Source organism: Pseudophryne corroboree, chromosome 9 (assembly GCF_028390025.1).
Source record: "Pseudophryne corroboree isolate aPseCor3 chromosome 9, aPseCor3.hap2, whole genome shotgun sequence".
Lineage (NCBI taxonomy): Eukaryota > Metazoa > Chordata > Amphibia > Anura > Myobatrachidae > Pseudophryne > Pseudophryne corroboree.
The window spans coordinates 312,684,420-312,703,444 of NC_086452.1; positions in this window are offsets into that span (position 1 = coordinate 312,684,420).

Sequence of the window (19,025 nt, forward strand, 5' to 3'; positions counted from 1 at the left end):
AAAATTTGAATACCGAAGAAGCAAGGAAGTACATGGAGTTCCTAGCCAACAAGTGCAATATGCTAGCTTTGTCTTTTCTGAAAGACATTCTCAAATATTTAAATGAGCTTAATACCGAGTTGCAAGGGAACGGAAAGTTAATATGTGATCTGATACAAAGTGTCTCTGCTTTCCGTCGCAAGCTTGATATATTTGAAAAAGACATTGAAAAGCAAGAATCTATTCATTTTCCAACTACTCTTCAATTAAGAAAAAATAATTCTGAAATGGACACTGCAGTATTTTCAAGTTTTGTCTCAGATCTTAGGAGGGAATTTGCAGCAAGAGTCCAAAACTTTGCAGAGATAGGGAAACTGTCACATTTTATAAAAACTCCTTATGAAGTTTCTCCAGCGGGAGAATGGACTGATGTGGCTGAGAAGTTGTTCGGAATTTCAAAACCTACCCTTCAAATGGAGATAATCGACATGCAAGAAGATGCTTCCTTGAAAATGTACAAAACTGCATCCACTGAAGATTTTTGGGCTAAGCATGTTTTAATTTTAGACAAATTCGCAAATTATAAAAAATTGGCTATCAACATAGCCACCATGTTTGGCTCCACATACATATGTGAGACCTCTTTTGCCAAGATGAATTTTCTTTTCTTCTTTAATGTACAAAAACATGTGCACTGCAGGTGGGACTGATGTAAAATGTGCAGAGAGAGTTACATTTGGGTGGGGTGTGTTCAAACTGAAACCTAAATTGCAGTGTAAATATAAAGCAGCCAGTATTTACCCTGCACAGAAACAAAATAACTCACCAAAATGTAACTCTCTCTGCACGTTCCATCAGCCCCACCTGCAGTGCACATGGGGCCTAATTCAGAATTGATCGCAGAAGCAAATTTGTTAGCAGTTGGGAAAAACCATGTGCACTGCAGGGGTGGGGGCAGATATAACATGTGCAGAGAGAGTTAGATTTGGGTGGGGTGTGTTCAAACTGACTGAAATCGAAATTGCAGTGTAAAAATAAAGCAGCCAGTATTTACCCTGCACAGAAACAAAATAACCCATCTAAATCTAACTCTCTCTGCAAATGTTATATCTGCCACACTGCAGGTGCACATGGTTTTGCACAACTGCTAACAATTTTGCTGCTACGATCAACTCTGAATTACCCCCATGGTTTTGTCCATTAAAGAAGGAGTTTGCTTTTGCAAACCAACCTGAATCACTGCCTAAGAGTAACATAAAGACTCGTAATGTCTAGTAAAGTTTTATTTAAGGCTTAAAATTCCTTTTAAGGAATGTAGTATATTGCTTGTTTCAGCAACAAAATAAAAGCTTGTTATTATTTACATTCCAGATATTTGATTTTGTGTTTTTTTTTGGACCTCAATCAAAATAATTAGATAACATCCGGACTCCATTAAATATTACTTGCCTACCCCTGGCATAGACCATCAAAAACCAAGATTTTGTTGTATACGATTCTTAATAAATCTGTGTGTTTGTTCGAGAAACACTTGCATGCAATACATCGATGCCCAGCGTGTTCCCTCTCGACCAAACACAAACCTTAGTAAATTTACCCAGAAGAGATTTTCTATTTTTCCCATAGTTCTGAATGCCGTTATAGGCAGTACCGGCCCTAGCCAATTTGATGTCCTAGGCAAGATTTTGGCTGGTACCCCCTAGCACCACCGCTTGTTCTGCATCTGACCCAGCAGCACACAATAATGCACCTTACACATATGCCCCACATTGGTAATGCCCATAATACACATATTTCCACACAGTAATGTACCTTACACATATGCCCCACATTAGTAATGCCCATAATACACATAATGCCACACAGTAATGCACCTTACACATATGCCCCACATTGGTAATGCCCATAATACACATAATTCCACACAGTGATGCACCTTACACATATGCCCCACATTAGTAATGCTCGTAATATACATAATGCCACACAGTAATGTGTTATGATTCCCGTACTCCAGACCAGAGGAGATCTTATGGCAGAGGTCTGAGTACTGGAAAGATATACTGGTTGTGGGAGCAGGAGAGCCTAGTAACCCCTGGCGCCCTAACTCCGTTGTCTCGCCCGTGTTATCAGAAATCCCCTGCGAGACTATGGTTGCTTGAGCCCATGGCAGCCGCGTTCGAAGGGCGGATTATGTCTGCCCAACCCCGATGCCCCCTCAGGTCTTAATGGGAGACAAAGGGAAATCCGAGACAGGGTGATAACAAGGGGCCCTCTGACTAAGCAACCAGGCCAGGGGTTACAAGCTAACTAACTAAACCAAAAAGTATGTGCGGACTAGCCGCCAGGGAAAAGGACAACCAAAGATCCACTGATCCGTAACTCCTATCCAGCACCGCTGGATACCAGAGTGGATCAGGGGGAGCGGAATCCTCCGCAAAAGCTCCAGAACACAAAGATACAAAATAATAAACAGTAAGCGGTCAAGCCGCAACACACGGCTACGCCGCGACTCACGAACACCACAGGATGTTAAAGGTGCTCGGTCAGACTCCAGGAACAGATGACAATTTCCGAGTACAGGATCACTGAGGACAGGAACAACCGGATTGAGCAGGACTGGAAACTCTCTGTAACCAACACAGGAAAACAGGAAGCTATCACCGGCGTCTGTGAGAAGTCCAAAGGGTGCTTATAACTGTGAGCTCCCCAATCAGGAGCCAGACTGGGTAATCACAAGTAATGCCGTGCAGCTTGCATGCTGCACGGCCAGCACACCATTATACAATTAGAAAAGACCCAGCAACGGGGAACGCGGCCCGAACGTGGCGTCCCCGTTGCTAGGGTCTGAGCGGCTCCGTGCGCCCGGCGTCTAGCGTTGCCAGGGAGCCGGCGGCTGTACGCGCACGGCGTCCCTGGTTGCTAGGCGCCGGGCCGCACCGACGAGCGGACCCCGGCGCCTAACAGTACCCCCCCCTTGAGGAGGGGTCAAGGAACCCCTAAAGCCCGGTTTCCGAGGAAATTCTCGAAAAAATGCCCTCTTGAGCCTCGGGGCATGGAGATCCTTGTCCAGGACCCAAGACCTTTCTTCTGGACCATAACCTCTCCAATGCACCAAAAAATAAAGCCGACCCTGGGACAACTTGGAATCGAGAACCTTCTCCACCAAGAACTCCTGCTGACCCTGTACAACAATTGGTGATCTCCCCTGAGATATCTTACGAGGAAATCTACTGGACGAAACATATGGTTTCAGCAATGAGCAATGGAAAGTATTTCCGATCCGTAAAGTTTTTGGTAAACGTAACCGGAAGGCAACTGGATTGACTTTTTTGATAATGTGAAATGGTCCAATAAATTTAGGACCCAATCTGGCTGAGGTTTGTCGAAGTTTAATGTTGCGAGTCGACAACCACACCCTATCTCCTACTTTAAAAGTGCACGGCCGCCGGAGCCTGTCATAAAATCTCTTTTCCTGAAATGCCGCTTTTCTGAGAGCCAGGTGCACTTTTCTCCAAATGAGCCTAAGATGAGAGGTCAAGGTCAGTGAGGAGACAGAGGAATGTTGAAAAAAGGAATTAGCTCTGGGGTGAAAACCAAAAACTGCAAAAAATGGAGACACATTGGTGGAGGAATGACAGGCATTATTGTAAGCGAACTCCGCCAATGGAAGAAACTCAGACCAGTCATTTTGGAGTTTGGCCGAGTACAACCGCAAATATTGTTTTAGTGATTGATTAACTCGCTCAGTCTGCCCGTTGGATTGGGGATGGTAGCCTGACGTTAAAGATAATTTCATCTTCAATGAGACACAAAAAGATTTCCAAAACTGTGCAATGAATTGTGGACCCCGATCGGAAACAATATCAGTGGGTAACCCATGGAGTCTGAAAACATGGCGGAGGAACAAGACTGCCAATCCCTGGGCAGATGGCAATCGGGGAAGAGCAATGAAATGGGCCATTTTACTAAAACGGTCCACTACCACCCATATGACTCGGCATCCGGCTGACAGAGGGAGGTCCACCACAAAATCCATGGAGATATGAGACCATGGCCTAAGAGGAACATTCAAGGGCATAAGCTGACCGATAGGCAAAGAACGGGGAACTTTATGCTGTGCACAGACCTGACACGAAAAAACAAACTCCTTAATGTCTTTGGAAAGACCAGGCCACCATACTGAGCGGGAGACTAATTCCAAAGTCTTAGCGATTCCCGGATGCCCGGCAACTTTGCTATCATGAAACTCCGTCAAAACAGTTGCTCTCAAAAACTCAGGGACAAAAAGACGACCAGCAGGAGTATTTCCAGGAGCCTGATGTTGAAGCAGCTTTAACTGGGTAAATAAATCCTGTGTGAGGCCTGCCCGAATGACTGAAGACGGAAGTATGGGAGTAACAGGACTGTTGTCTTGAACTGGAAGAAAACTGCGTGACAAGGCATCTGCCTTGGTATTCTTGGAACCTGGCCTGAAGGTGATAATGAATTTGAAACGAGTAAAAAATAAAGCCCAACGAGCCTGCCGGGCATTCAGTCGTTTAGCTGATTCAATGTATTGAAGATTTTTGTGATCAGTCAAAACTGAAATGACATGAGTCGCTCCCTCAAGCCAATGCCTCCACTCCTCGAAAGCCCATTTAATAGCCAGCAATTCCCGGTTACCAACATCGTAGTTGGACTCAGCAGAAGAGAATTTTCTGGACATAAAGGCACAAGGGTGTAATTCAAGGGAATCCGGATCCTTCTGAGATAGGATAGCCCCTACTCCAACCTCTGAGGCATCAACCTCAACAATGAAAGGCAATTCTGGGTTGGGGTGTCTGAGGACAGGGGCTGAGACAAAGGCCTGTTTCAAGGCCTGAAAAGATAGCTCGGCTTCACGTGACCAATTGGTAGGATCCGCTCCCTTCTTAGTCAGTGCCACAATGGGAGCAACTAGGTCAGAGAAAGAGTGAATAAATCTTCTATAGTAGTTCGCAAACCCTAAAAAGCGCTGAATTGCTTTTAAGTTGGTGGGTTGCGCCCAACTAAGGATGGCTTGGAGCTTCTTTGGTTCCATACGGAATCCCCGAGGGGAAATAATGTATCCTAAAAAGGATACCTCCGTGACATGAAATTCACACTTCTCCAGCTTGGCATATAGGTGATTTTCACGTAATTTTTTTAGAACCTGACGCACCTGGGTAACATGTTGTTCTACAGAGTCAGAATAAATCAAAATATCGTCCAAGTAGACTACAACGAATTTTCCAAGAAATTCACGGAGCACATCGTTAATGAGATCCTGGAAAACTGCCGGAGCGTTAGACAGGCCGAATGGCATAACCAGATACTCATAGTGGCCTGACTGAGTACTGAATGCCGTTTTCCACTCATCCCCTGACTTGATTCTGATGAGGTTATATGCTCCTCTCAGGTCAATCTTAGAAAAAATCACAGCCGAACGTAGCTGATCAAAGAGGACAGAGATCAGTGGCAGAGGGTAAGTATTTTTTACTGAGATTTTATTCAAGGCTCTAAAGTCAATGCAGGGTCTGAGTGAACCATCCTTCTTCTCTACGAAGAAGAAGCCTGCACTTAAAGGGGACTTAGATGGCCTGATAAATCCTTTCCCTAGGCTTTCTTTAACATACTCATTCATGGCCACAGTTTCAGGTCCGGACAATGCATATAACCTTCCCTTAGGCAAAGTGGCACCAGGAATTAGCTCAATAGCACAATCATAAGGCCTATGGGGAGGCAGAATATCCGCATTGCCCTTGGAAAAAACATCAACAAAATCCTGGTATTCCACAGGAATGGGTGCGGGAATGGCAGCAGCTATTCTGATGGGAAGCGTAATACATTCCTTATTACAGATGGTACCCCATTGTGAGATCTCCCCCGACTGCCAATCAATGATGGGATTATGAAAGGCCAGCCAAGGGTGACCCAGAACCACTGGAACTGCTGGGCAATGGGTGAGGAAAAACTCAATTTTTTCAGAATGCAGAGCTCCTACCGAGAGTAGAACAGGAGGTGTACAGAGAGAAATAACCCCATTGGACAAGGGACTCCCATCTAAACCATGCATGGTGATACACCTACCCAAGGCTAACTGAGGAATACCTAAGGTCTTGGCCCATGTCAAATCCATAAAGTTCCCTGCAGCTCCACTGTCCACAAAAACAGAGACCGAGGAACAGAGGCTGCCAAAGGAAACTTTAGCTGGGACTAACAGTGAATTATTTGAGGAGATAAGCTGCAGACCAAAGTGAACCCCCTCACAATTCACTTGGTCGAGACGTTTCCCGACTTGTTCGGACAACTACGGGCAAAATGTCCCTTACCTCCACAGTATAAACAAAGACCAGAATTTTGCCTTCTGGTTCTTTCTTCAGAAGACAGTTTGGAGAGACCTATCTGCATAGGCTCCTCTATGTCCACAGGGATGGAAAAAACACAAGGAGTTGACCCAACAGATGCTCCTTTTTCAGCCCTCCGCTCTCTGAGCCGACGATCAATCTTAATAGAGAGCTCCATGAGTTTATCGAGAGTCTCAGGAGCGGGATACTGAAGGAGACTGTCTTTTATAGACTCAGATAAGCCGAGGCGAAACTGACTGCGCAGGGCTGGGTCATTCCATCCACAGTCGTTCGACCAACGGCGAAACTCCGTACAATAAATCTCTGCGGGATTCCTACCCTGTCTGAGAGCACGCAACTGACTCTCGGCGGATGCCTCTCTATCAGGGTCGTCATACAATAGCCCTAAAGACTTTAGAAAGGCGTCTACAGAAAATAAAGCCGGATCGTCTGTCTTTAAACCAAAAGCCCAGGTCTGAGGATCCCCCTGAAGCAGAGAAATAATAATTCCAACCCGCTGAGCCTCCGTACCTGAGGAGACTGGTCTCAAACGAAAATAAAGTTTACAAGACTCTTTAAAATTAAAAAACTGTTTTCTATCCCCAGAAAAACGGTCAGGCAGATGCATTTTTGGTTCAGGAATGACCCTCGGGGAAGTCCGTAACAGATCTTCCTGTGACCTCACCCGAAGAGACAGATCCTGAACCATCTGAGTAAGCTCTTGAATCTGGCTAACTAGAAGCTGGCTAGGATTTGGCCCGACACCGGTGGGATTCATGAGGCCGACAAATCTCCCAACTGAACAAGGGAAAAAATTAACTCCTGTTTAATTTTAAATTTAGTCTGGCCGGTGATAATGTTATGATTCCCGTACTCCAGACCAGAGGAGATCTTATGGCAGAGGTCTGAGTACTGGAAAGATATACTGGTTGTGGGAGCAGGAGAGCCTAGTAACCCCTGGCGCCCTAACTCCGTTGTCTCGCCCGTGTTATCAGAAATCCCCTGCGAGACTATGGTTGCTTGAGCCCATGGCAGCCGCGTTCGAAGGGCGGATTATGTCTGCCCAACCCCGATGCCCCCTCAGGTCTTAATGGGAGACAAAGGGAAATCCGAGACAGGGTGATAACAAGGGGCCCTCTGACTAAGCAACCAGGCCAGGGGTTACAAGCTAACTAACTAAACCAAAAAGTATGTGCGGACTAGCCGCCAGGGAAAAGGACAACCAAAGATCCACTGATCCGTAACTCCTATCCAGCACCGCTGGATACCAGAGTGGATCAGGGGGAGCGGAATCCTCCGCAAAAGCTCCAGAACACAAAGATACAAAATAATAAACAGTAAGCGGTCAAGCCGCAACACACGGCTACGCCGCGACTCACGAACACCACAGGATGTTAAAGGTGCTCGGTCAGACTCCAGGAACAGATGACAATTTCCGAGTACAGGATCACTGAGGACAGGAACAACCGGATTGAGCAGGACTGGAAACTCTCTGTAACCAACACAGGAAAACAGGAAGCTATCACCGGCGTCTGTGAGAAGTCCAAAGGGTGCTTATAACTGTGAGCTCCCCAATCAGGAGCCAGACTGGGTAATCACAAGTAATGCCGTGCAGCTTGCATGCTGCACGGCCAGCACACCATTATACAATTAGAAAAAACCCAGCAACGGGGAACGCGGCCCGAACGTGGCGTCCCCGTTGCTAGGGTCAGAGCGGCTCCGTGCGCCCGGCGTCTAGCGTTGCCAGGGAGCCGGCGGCTGTACGCGCACGGCGTCCCTGGTTGCTAGGCGCCGGGCCGCACCGACGAGCGGACCCCGGCGCCTAACATAATGCTCATAATACACATAATTCCACACAGTAATGCACCTTACACATATGCCCCACATTAATAATGCCCATAATACACATAATGCCATACAGTAATGCCCCTTACACATATGTCCCACATTAGTAATGCCCATAACACACATAATTCCACACAGTAATGCACCTTACACATATGCCCCACATTAGTAATGCCCATAACACACATAATTCCACACAGTAATGTACCTTACACATATGCCCCACATTAGTAATGCCCATAATACACATAATGCCACACAGTAATGCACTTTACACATATGCCCCACATTAGTAATGCCCATAATACACATAATTCCACACCGTAATGCACCTTACACATATGCCCACATTAATAAAGCCCTTAATACACATAATGCCACACAGTAATGCACCTTAAACATTTGCCAACATTAGTAATGCCCATAATACATATAATGCCATACAGTAATGCACCTTACACATATGCCCCACATTAGTAATGCCCATAATACACATAATGCCATACAGTAATGCACCTTACACTATGCCCCACATTAGTAATGCCCATAATACACATAATGCCACACAGTAATGCACTGTACACATATGCCCCACGTTAGTAATGCCCATAATACACATAATGCCATACAGTAATGCACCTTACACATATGCCCCACATTAGTAATGCCCATAATACACATAATCTCATACAGTAATGCACCTTACACATATGCCCCACATTAGTAATGCCCATAATACACATAATGCCACACAGTAATGCCCCATACACATATTCCCCACATATGTAATGCCCATAATTCCACACAGTAATGCACTGTACACATATGCTCCACATTAATAATGGCCATAATACACATAATGCCACACAGTAATGCCCCTTACACATATGACCCACATTAGTAATGCCCATAATACACATAATTCCATACAGTAATGCACATATGCCCCACATTAGTAATGCCCATAATACACATAATACCACACAGTAATGCACCTTACACATATGCCCCACGTTAGTAATGACCATAATACACATAATGCCACACAGTAATGCACCTTACACATATGCCGCATAAATTAGTAATGCCTATAATACACATAATGGCACACAGTAATGCACCTTACACTATGCCCCACATTAGTAATGCCCACAATACACATAATTCCACACAGTAATGCACTGTACACATATGCTTGAGCTCACACCCATTAAAGAGACATGTCCTCACTACAAGGGATGTGACCCCACAGGGTATGCCATCTTTTGCAATCCTCATCCAGATACAAAATTTTGCAGTGCTACGATCAATTCGGAATGACCCCCATTATACTGTACATTAACGGAATCACTATGTTTTCGGTAGGGGTGTGCACCGGGCAATTTTTTTGGTTTTGTGTTTTGGTTTTTGATCTGGATCTCCTTCGTGTTTTGGATCTGGATTGGTTTTGTCTAAACCACCCTTGCGGGTTTTGGTTTTGGATCTGTATTTTTTCGGAAAAATCATCAAAACAGCTAAAATAACAGAATTTGGGGGTGTTTTTGTTCGTACAGTGTTATTAACCTCAATAACATTAATTTACACTCAGGGGGGAACAAAGGGGGGGAAATGTTAGCACAAACAGAAATGAAACTTATATATGAAATGGGTACTCTCAACCCAAAAGGGTTAAATATGGACTTTGAATTGAAATGGTTTTTATAACTTTGTTAAATTATTTCAATTTATATGTATTCTATATTCTAATCTATATTTATGATTATAACTATATTCTGTATTTATTCTATATTCAAGTCTATATTTATGATTATAACTATGTTTTTAATAGGGGCCAAGTACGATTGAAGTGATGAGCCTGCAGGGATAATAAGTAATACCTCCCCTTTGTGTATATGTCCGAAAATTAGGAAGCGTGGCTGAATAGATTTCAACCTCAGTGGAACGCAAGCTGTCTGTGCGTTCCACAATGTAATGTAACTATGGTGAGACCTCTATCACGGCGACCCATAGCGCTACACGGGCGCTTCTGGTATGAGGACAGAACAGGAACAGGAAGCAGCGTGCGTTCCACCGACTGTGGAACGCACGCGCTCGGAGACAGGAAGGAGCGTGCGTTCCACTGACCATGGAACGTACATGCTCGATAAAAATATAAATAAAAAATACTTCCTTTAGGACAAAAATGAAGTTATAAACAAAGGGGCACTGCTCTAATGAAGCTATTCCTAACAGGGAATAAACCCGGAAATATATAAAATGATTGTAAAGTAAGTTTTAAGTTTACTTTCACTTGTAAGGATCCCTCCAATCAGGACACACAGTGGGGTTTATAAAGACCTCACCATACACACACACCACACACCTTGACAAAGGCCATTATAGGGCAGAAACGCGTTGGTGACTGATTGGAGGTACCTGCAGAAGCCAGAGGGAACACGCCGTTTGTTGCTACATACCCCGGGGAGCAATATTACAAGCGTTTTTGGGTGGGCCACTGAGACACCCCAAAAACTCTGGTACGTGGGTCCACTAATCTGTGGTGGATTTTAGTTTTTATCTATGCGAATTTGCACTTTGTTATTAAGACGCTCATTGTTTTATGTTGCACTTTTAAAAAATAAATCAATTTTGCACTTTACAACAAGCAGTACTTCACTATATATTGCCATTTCCTCCTATTTCCGGACACACTGTATCTGAATGGAGAGGTGAAGAATTGGGAGAAAAAATTGCTATTGAAGTAACAAAGGGAGTGATATTACAAGCGTATTTGGGTGGGCATTATTGACACCCCACTAATTCTGGTACGTAGGTCTGCCATATCAAGGTGGATTCTAGTTTTTTGCTCTACACTATATCATATATGTGATTGATTTTTTGTGAACCCATTTGAACCCTACGGTACTTCACTATATACAATTCTCTCTTTCTTTTTGGGGATACCGTTTAAAATTGGAACGAGGGAGTACTGCTGAAAAATCGTCTGTAGATGTGAACTCCCTTTTTTCGGATAGAGAACATTACCCGTAGTGACCCAGGGAGAGCACCTCAGCAAAACTGTAGAACTTAAATTGGACTTTTTTTGGGAAATTGGTGACCATCCCGGCTGGTGGATTGCAGCACCTTTGAATTGAGGCGCCATCTGTACACTTCTTTGTTTACGATTTTCAGGGAGGGTGTCTGACGTCAGCTCTGGCCCCGATCAGCAGGATTACATCACAGAGGAAGAGTAAGTCATGGGCTGAGCAGAGACTGCACAAACTGATATTTGTGCAGCTCTGCTTCAAATGCGATCGCACACCTGCACAGATCTATCCCCCTCCCCCTGAAGGCGGCGACTATCTGATCTCAGGGCTGCAAAAAATGCACCCTAGCGATCAGGTCTGAATTACCCCCATAGTTTTTGCTCTGGATCACACACAGAGGCTATATAGCTGTAGTGTACGGCATCCGCAGTACTAGTAGTCAGAGTGACGCACCAATAGAAATATATATTTTTCTCTGGATCACACACAGAGGATATATAGGAGTAGTGTATGGCAGCCGTAGTATTAGTAGTGAGAGTGACGCACCCATAGAAATATATTTTTTGCTTTGGATTACACACAGAGGATATATAGCAGTAGTGTACGGCAGAACACAGCTCCTTATAGAAAGAGAACACCTGGTCCTATACATACTCAGCCACAGTATGCTACTATGCACAGCCCTAACACAGTGACAGAACACCCAACTCAATTCTCCTGCAAAACAACCCATCTGCTCTCTCCTTCCCCCTCTGCTCTCTCTTTTCACCATTTGCTCTCTCCTGCCCCCCTTTGCGCTCTCCCTGCTTGCTCCTTCCCTAACAGCACACAGCACAGAAGGAACACATCCTTACTGTGCACTCTCCAAGTCCGGAGTGAAGATGTCGCCAAACACCGGGATTATATATAGAATCCAAAACCCGCGAGATCTGACAGCGGGATGATGATGTTTTGCCTCGTTTTCGGATGCCCAAAGTTCGGGCGGGTTCAGTTCTCAGGGAACAGAACCCACTCATCCCTAGTTAATATGGTGAAAATAAACATTCTCCCAAGAATCTTGTATCTCTTCCAAACACTACCATTATCTGTGTCTGCTCATGTTCTCCACTTGCTCCAATCCTACTGCTCTCAGTTCATGTTGGATAATAAAAAATGTGCACTAGCACAGACTTGATATCCAAGCTGACTTCTGTCGGAGGCCTAAGTCACCCCATTCTCTGCAAATACCATGATTTCACACGTCTCAGCTAAATGATAGCCTGGCACTCCACTCCATTTACTAATCATTAGATCAATCTGGAGGCTTACTTGGTGCATGAAAGCCCACTCTCACATATTCCATGGCTTCCAGCAAAATAGAGGCTTTTCTCTGCACAACTGGTCCCTGCAGTCATGCTAACATTTCCTAGCTGGGACAAGGTCAACTCTACTTATCATCTATCTGACTGCCCCTCCCCTATTGACTCCCTTGTGGAATCATCCACTTTTCCATCCAGCCCAACAAACTGATATGGCTTCTATGTGGACCACCAAAGATATCACTCATGTCCATCACATCATTGGCAAATTTGTAGCAGATACATTTAAGGAACTCCAAGAAAAACATGGACCCCACTCCACAAAATTCTTTCAATTATCTACAAATTTTCCACCTTGTTCATCCTCTGTTCCTGACCACTCCCATCAGGTGTCCACCATGATGGAGCATTATTGTACTGTATTTACCATCGCACTAACAGAGGCTCCATATCCTAAATCTATTGTCAAAGTCAGAAAAATATCACGCTGCACATTGCCATATATGCACCTCATGCGTGTGCCCGATGCACGGGCATGAGCTCTCCCGTGCGTGCGTATACTCGCGGTCGCGTGCACTCGCGGGCGCGCGGTATGCGCATTTACGGTAGAGTTTGTGTGCGTCTAGCGGGCGACTCAATCATAACATAATTTAGTCATATAATGTATTTTGTAGATTATGGTCCCTTTGATAGAATCTGAAAGTTTAGTTAATATAGCATGTTCGGGGACAGAGAGATTCCTCTTTGTTTGATATGAAGGGTCAGACAGGGGTTACACAGTGGTGTTTAGTATCCATCGGAAGAGAATATAATTAGCAATATTCCGGTGTTGGTTTGAAGCGGATTACTCGCTCGTGCGTATAGTTATGGACATAAGAAGTTTATGGACATTTACTATATTTGCACTTTATTACCCATGCGGCGGGAAACCCAGTTTCCCTCCCACCTGAGCAGTTTGAAATAGTCACAGCCCACCTGTATGAACCAACCTATGACCTTTTGTTATAATGCAGAGACGAATTCCTGTGTCCAATGAACAATAAGAATGTAGGGACCATTGTACTGTACTGTGTGTAAGTGTATATAAAGACAAGCCGATCTGGGCCAGCTCTCTACTCTTCTCAACGGTTCTCATCACTGATAATCGGGAGCTGGATATCCAGAAAGGCGCTTGCGATTGTTCCCCTGGTGCGTAAGTTCTCTGCAACCATATTTATCTCCTATTTTGTTGTAAGCCATTCTCTCTCTCCTTCCCCCTTAAATGTAATTGTGTCTTTGTTGTATTTTAACGTGTAGTAACTCGGTTAGGTATTTTATGTTAGTTTGGTAGTGTATAACTTGTATTGTGTATTCTTTTGCAATTGAACGTTCATTCATTCCCTTAAAAGGTGTTAGACCCTTAGACAGGTATTTGAGTGTTTATTATATTGCTAAAGGGTTCTCAGAGCGTAAGAGTCGCTCATACAGCTTTTAAACGAACAAGGTTACACTGTGTTGCATTTACACCTTATCACTGCACAAAGGTTTACAATATAAGTACATTGTTTATGATATTGTTACAAAGGTTTAACTCTGTGAGCGTCAGCGCCGCTCGTGATCTCCTCGTGGTCTCGAGCGTCCGCTACGCTGATAGCGTATCATTACGTTAGTCGGCAGCCTATAGCGTGCTTGCCTTTACGCATTAAGCCGTGAGCGAACATGCCGCTCGTGCGTCTCGTCCACGGCTAAGCGTCCGCTATGTTGAGTACGTACCCTTACGGTACCACTTACTCTAATAGCGTACTGAGTCTCTTAAACCTTTTAGCATGTTTTATATAGGATATATATTAGGCGTTGTCAATTGGGGACTCGCCCGCTCTTCACATATCTGCACTAGGTAATTTCAGCAGACATTATCGGTCAGCAAAAGGCGGGAGGTAATATTCCTCTTAGTGCTGACCAGATAAGCGTCTGCTTCGCTTAGTAAGGAGTGCTGAAGGAATCCGGAACTGGAAGGTAGGAACAGTACGTTATTGTCTTTTAAAACCTGTTTAGTTTCTGTTTTGCGAACGTACGCATAAGCACACACACCTGTATTTCGTGTTTAGCATTATTTGTCCGTACCTCATTCTCCTGATTGCCACACACTAGTGATAACGTGTTGAGACATTTGTTGTTATTAATAGTTAAAAGATAAAAAGTAATATTTAAGAGAATAATTGTAAAAGGCACGCACACAATCTCGCCTAGAATACAAGGGAGATTTGAGTGGTGTTCAGTGAAGGATTACTGTTAAAGATCATTCACATTGATAAACGTGTAGTGTGTTACTGTGGACGTACTTGGTCTGCGTACACGTGTCCTTACAAGGGCAGGGCGTACGCAACGCAAGGGTCGACGCACGGAGCGTATATCACGCAACGGAGAGTACGGATACGCCCACATAATACAAACCGCACGATAGTATTGTTTTAATAGGCGATAAGGACGTAACGTGAAAATAACACAAATCTATCTCAAATCCAAAAGTTTAAAGTTAAAAGAAAAAGACTTTCTCTGTTGTAATTCTTCTGGGTTAGACTATTACTGAATGAAAGGAATTCTGTACAGAAATAAGAGTGTTCGAATGTAAGAGTGTGTATATATAAGATTTCTCTTTTATTACGGAAGTGGGAACCATAGGCCAGTAGAAAGAGGTACACCAGCGAGAGTGATAGCGTGGGGGGGCTTGGGAGGCGTCCCTTGTTAATCTCGACATATTTATGAGCAGTAGAGTCTGCTGTACATAACAGACCAGAAGGTCAAGGACCAGGAGGTTCAGGTACAGCAGACTAGAAGTAGAGAAGCACAACCGAAGAGGGTTGGTGCGAGACCCATATAGGCCAAAGAAGCTCATTGCTGAAGGAATTCACAGCCAAAATTTTCGACTCCACTGATCGTTCCGCACATAAGATTAGTTGCTTGTGTGCAGATACGATTGTACCGCATGTGATTGTGTGCATTAGCGTGTCTTGAATTCAGAAGAACGCTACTTGCACATTGTTAACGTGATTTGTGTAATTTTTTTTATTTTAAGGGAAGTAGCCTGATCACTCAGGGACATTCCAGCGACTGGTACTTGCTGGGGAGGGTAAGACACTCCCACACGCCCGAGCAAGTAGACGTACTTAGGTGCCCTAGGTTGGGTACGGAACCTCTGGGAACTTTGGTCGCCGTATTGGCCAGCGTGGGCGGAGTTAAGTGGGCGGACCTCATTGCAAAACCCCCACCGCAGCCTTACCCTGAGCATCTTGGTTTTTGTAAGGGTTGCCGAAGACCCTGATTTGAAGTCAGAGGTAGTGAAAGCAGCACCTGCAGAGATGGGGGCCAGTTGTTCAGGTAAGGGGCGATCAAGCCAGGTTCAGGTTGATTTGGTAAACCGACCAATCGGGTCGGCAAGGTATATCATGTGTGAGAAATATGGTCATCACACAGAAATGTTGTGCAATGAATGGGAAAGGATGACTGTGCATGACGGGGAAAAGTTTCCCCGGGTAGGTAGTTTTAACCCAGAAGTATTACAGAATTTAAGGAGAAGAGTTTGCCTGATTAAATCTTCAAAAAGGCGTATTAAACATTATGATTATTTAACATTGTGGCAACAGGAAGGTGAAATACAAAGGGGGTTGGCGCAAGCCACTGGATCTAACCCTATCAGGAAACTGATAGCCACTGCACCCCCACCACCGTACATACCTGGAGAGAAATTGGTTGCAGAGAATGGCACTCAGGGTTATGTTAAATGTGTAGAAGTTAAGGATAATGTAACCAAAGTAATTAATGCTAACACTAATCCGTGCAAGTTGTACCCTGTTTTGAACTTTCCCCAGGATTGTGACCAAGAGGATGAGCCCACAACAATATCAGCACTCTCCCTAGCAGCCACCATATCAGAAACAGCAGTAGGCACGACCCAACCCGTAAGATTAGTATCAAAGGCCCCTAGCGGAGGGACAGGTGAGGTCGTATCGACTGGTAAGTACGGCACCATACACTATGCTGAAACCATTTCACCACATGTTGTAGAATCTACTCAGAATGATGTTATTGGACTTAATCCCGTTAGGGTAATAGCAGTGCCAAATGGGAAAACTGAAGCTTCAGGAGCAACTCCTGTCAGGAACATCGCCATGCACTGTCCCTTTTCCCGAGCAGAATTAAGATCAATGATGTCTGAATTCCCTGATCCTAGGAAAGACTTAGTTGCATGTCAAAAGTATATTAGGGAGCTAGGAAATTCTGCAGAGCCAAATAACAAAGATTGGAGGACAGTTTTGAGGGCATGTTTACCCCCCAGTGTTGATCCGTTAAAATTTATCGCTGATTGCAAGTTAGATGAGGAAGTACCACTAACAGACGAGTATAATCAGGATAATGTAAAGAGAATCAACTTACAGTTAGGGGTATATTTTCCTGCAGTTGTAAAGTGGAATAAAATCTTTACGATAAAACAAAAAGAAGGTGAATCCACACCAGAGTATTTTCACCGGGCTCTGCAGGATATGGCTAGGTACACTGGTATAGATGACATTAAAACTAATGTACACCACAGGGAAGTAGCTGTTTCAGTATTAATGGACGGTCTAAAGGAGGTTTTAAGGAATAGAATACAAACCACTAGGCCTGATTGGAGAGGTATGTCGGTGGATGCATTGGGAGAGGCTGCTGCAGGGCATGATCGGAATATCATCAGACACAGGGAGTCAATCCACAGCACATAAGACCATTAATATGCGGACTGATGTATAAAATAGGTATATTGTATATTATAATCTCACTTTTCATGAATTTTTATGTTATTTTATTTTATTTTCATATTTATATTTATTTTTATTTTTACTGTTATTTTTCATTATATTACATTTTATTTTATTTTTAATTTTATTTATTTTTTATTTTTTATTTATTTATTTATTTTTACCATTCTATTTTTATTTTATTTCCACCATTTTAGCTTTATCACATTTTTTCATCAATATTATATGCATTATTCATCCATCATTTCCCAATGGTTTCACTTATTTGACTTTTCATTTTATTTATTTATTCTATGCAATTTATTTATTGTTATTTTCATTTTTCTTTTTCCCTTAATCTTATATAGTTCCATTTACTCATATTCAATTAGATAAGTGGCATCATTGTTTCATGTGCCCTTACACCAAAAAAACCAAAATATTTTTGGTGCACACCAGCTCCCATTAGCACTTCACCCCTGCAAGCTCACCCTGTTTAGACCTATCTTCATAATAACTAAACCCGCTCCCCAGACCGCCCCCAAATCAGGACCAATGAAAAAGTGACACGTTTTCCAAGATGGGCTAATTAGCCCACAACAAACATGGCCGATTATGATTCCCTGACGAAGGCCAGAAAGGGCCGATACGCGTTGGAACTACAGCACCCTGCTTTTTATCCACGACCCATAAGCCATTAAACCAACACTATCTCCAGATATACAGAGCCAACCGCAAACGAAGACGGAAGAAAGAGAATCGCTACTGCACGGCTGATGACATCGTGACCTCGTACCCTGATCACGTGATCGGAACAACCCGGAAGGTAGAGGAGAACGCCGCTGGAGAGGAACGGAGAAGGCCGCCGGCAAGAGGGAACAAGACGGGGCTACGTGAACGAGGTAAGGGACTCTGTAGGAGAGGAAAGGACACGGCAGATAGCCCAGCAGGGCTAGAAGCAGTCGTCCTTCTCCCTCTCCAAGACGGTGACCGCTTCCCCTTCTGACACAGCCAGTCACAGTGTTCTCAAAGGAGCGACACTGTGCACTGACGGAGTCTAGGGGCGGACGGTATGTCCGGAGCCCTCATTACCTAATCCTAGCATACACCAGAACCGCTTGCCGCACCGACCCTCCGGGGGGACCCCCATCTTTTATCTTTTTTCCACAAATCCTTTTTCTGCAAAGAACTTTTTTCATTTTTTCCCTGACTCAACCAAAGTCACCATATACAGGCTCTGGACAGCATCATAAGACTTTAGGCACTACTGAAGGTGGGACGCCACTGACCAGAGTGCCTTCATACACTAGACTAATCCACCAACCTTGTCCCATTACGGATTTTTGAGACATACTTTAACCCATCGAGACATTCACTCCCCCCCCCCCTTTTTTTCATCTATACCCATATCATCCCCTCCCCATATCCCCCCTTTTTCTCTGATTTAATAAAAGAATCTTTTTGTGATATTTACAAGTCTTTTGACCATCATTTCACACATCATCCCCTTTTCAAATACATACCAACTTGTCCCCTTGGCGCACCTAACCCCTTACTGTATTTACCTTATTTGAAGTTGGAGGAACTTCTGCAAATAGGTAGCAGCCTTAGGGCATACCAAATACCCACCTGCATGAGCGCTGGATAATCTCTCCTTTTAAAACTAATGTACACCACAGGGAAGTAGCTGTTTCAGTATTAATGGACGGTCTAAAGGAGGTTTTAAGGAATAGAATACAAACCACTAGGCCTGATTGGAGAGGTATGTCGGTGGAT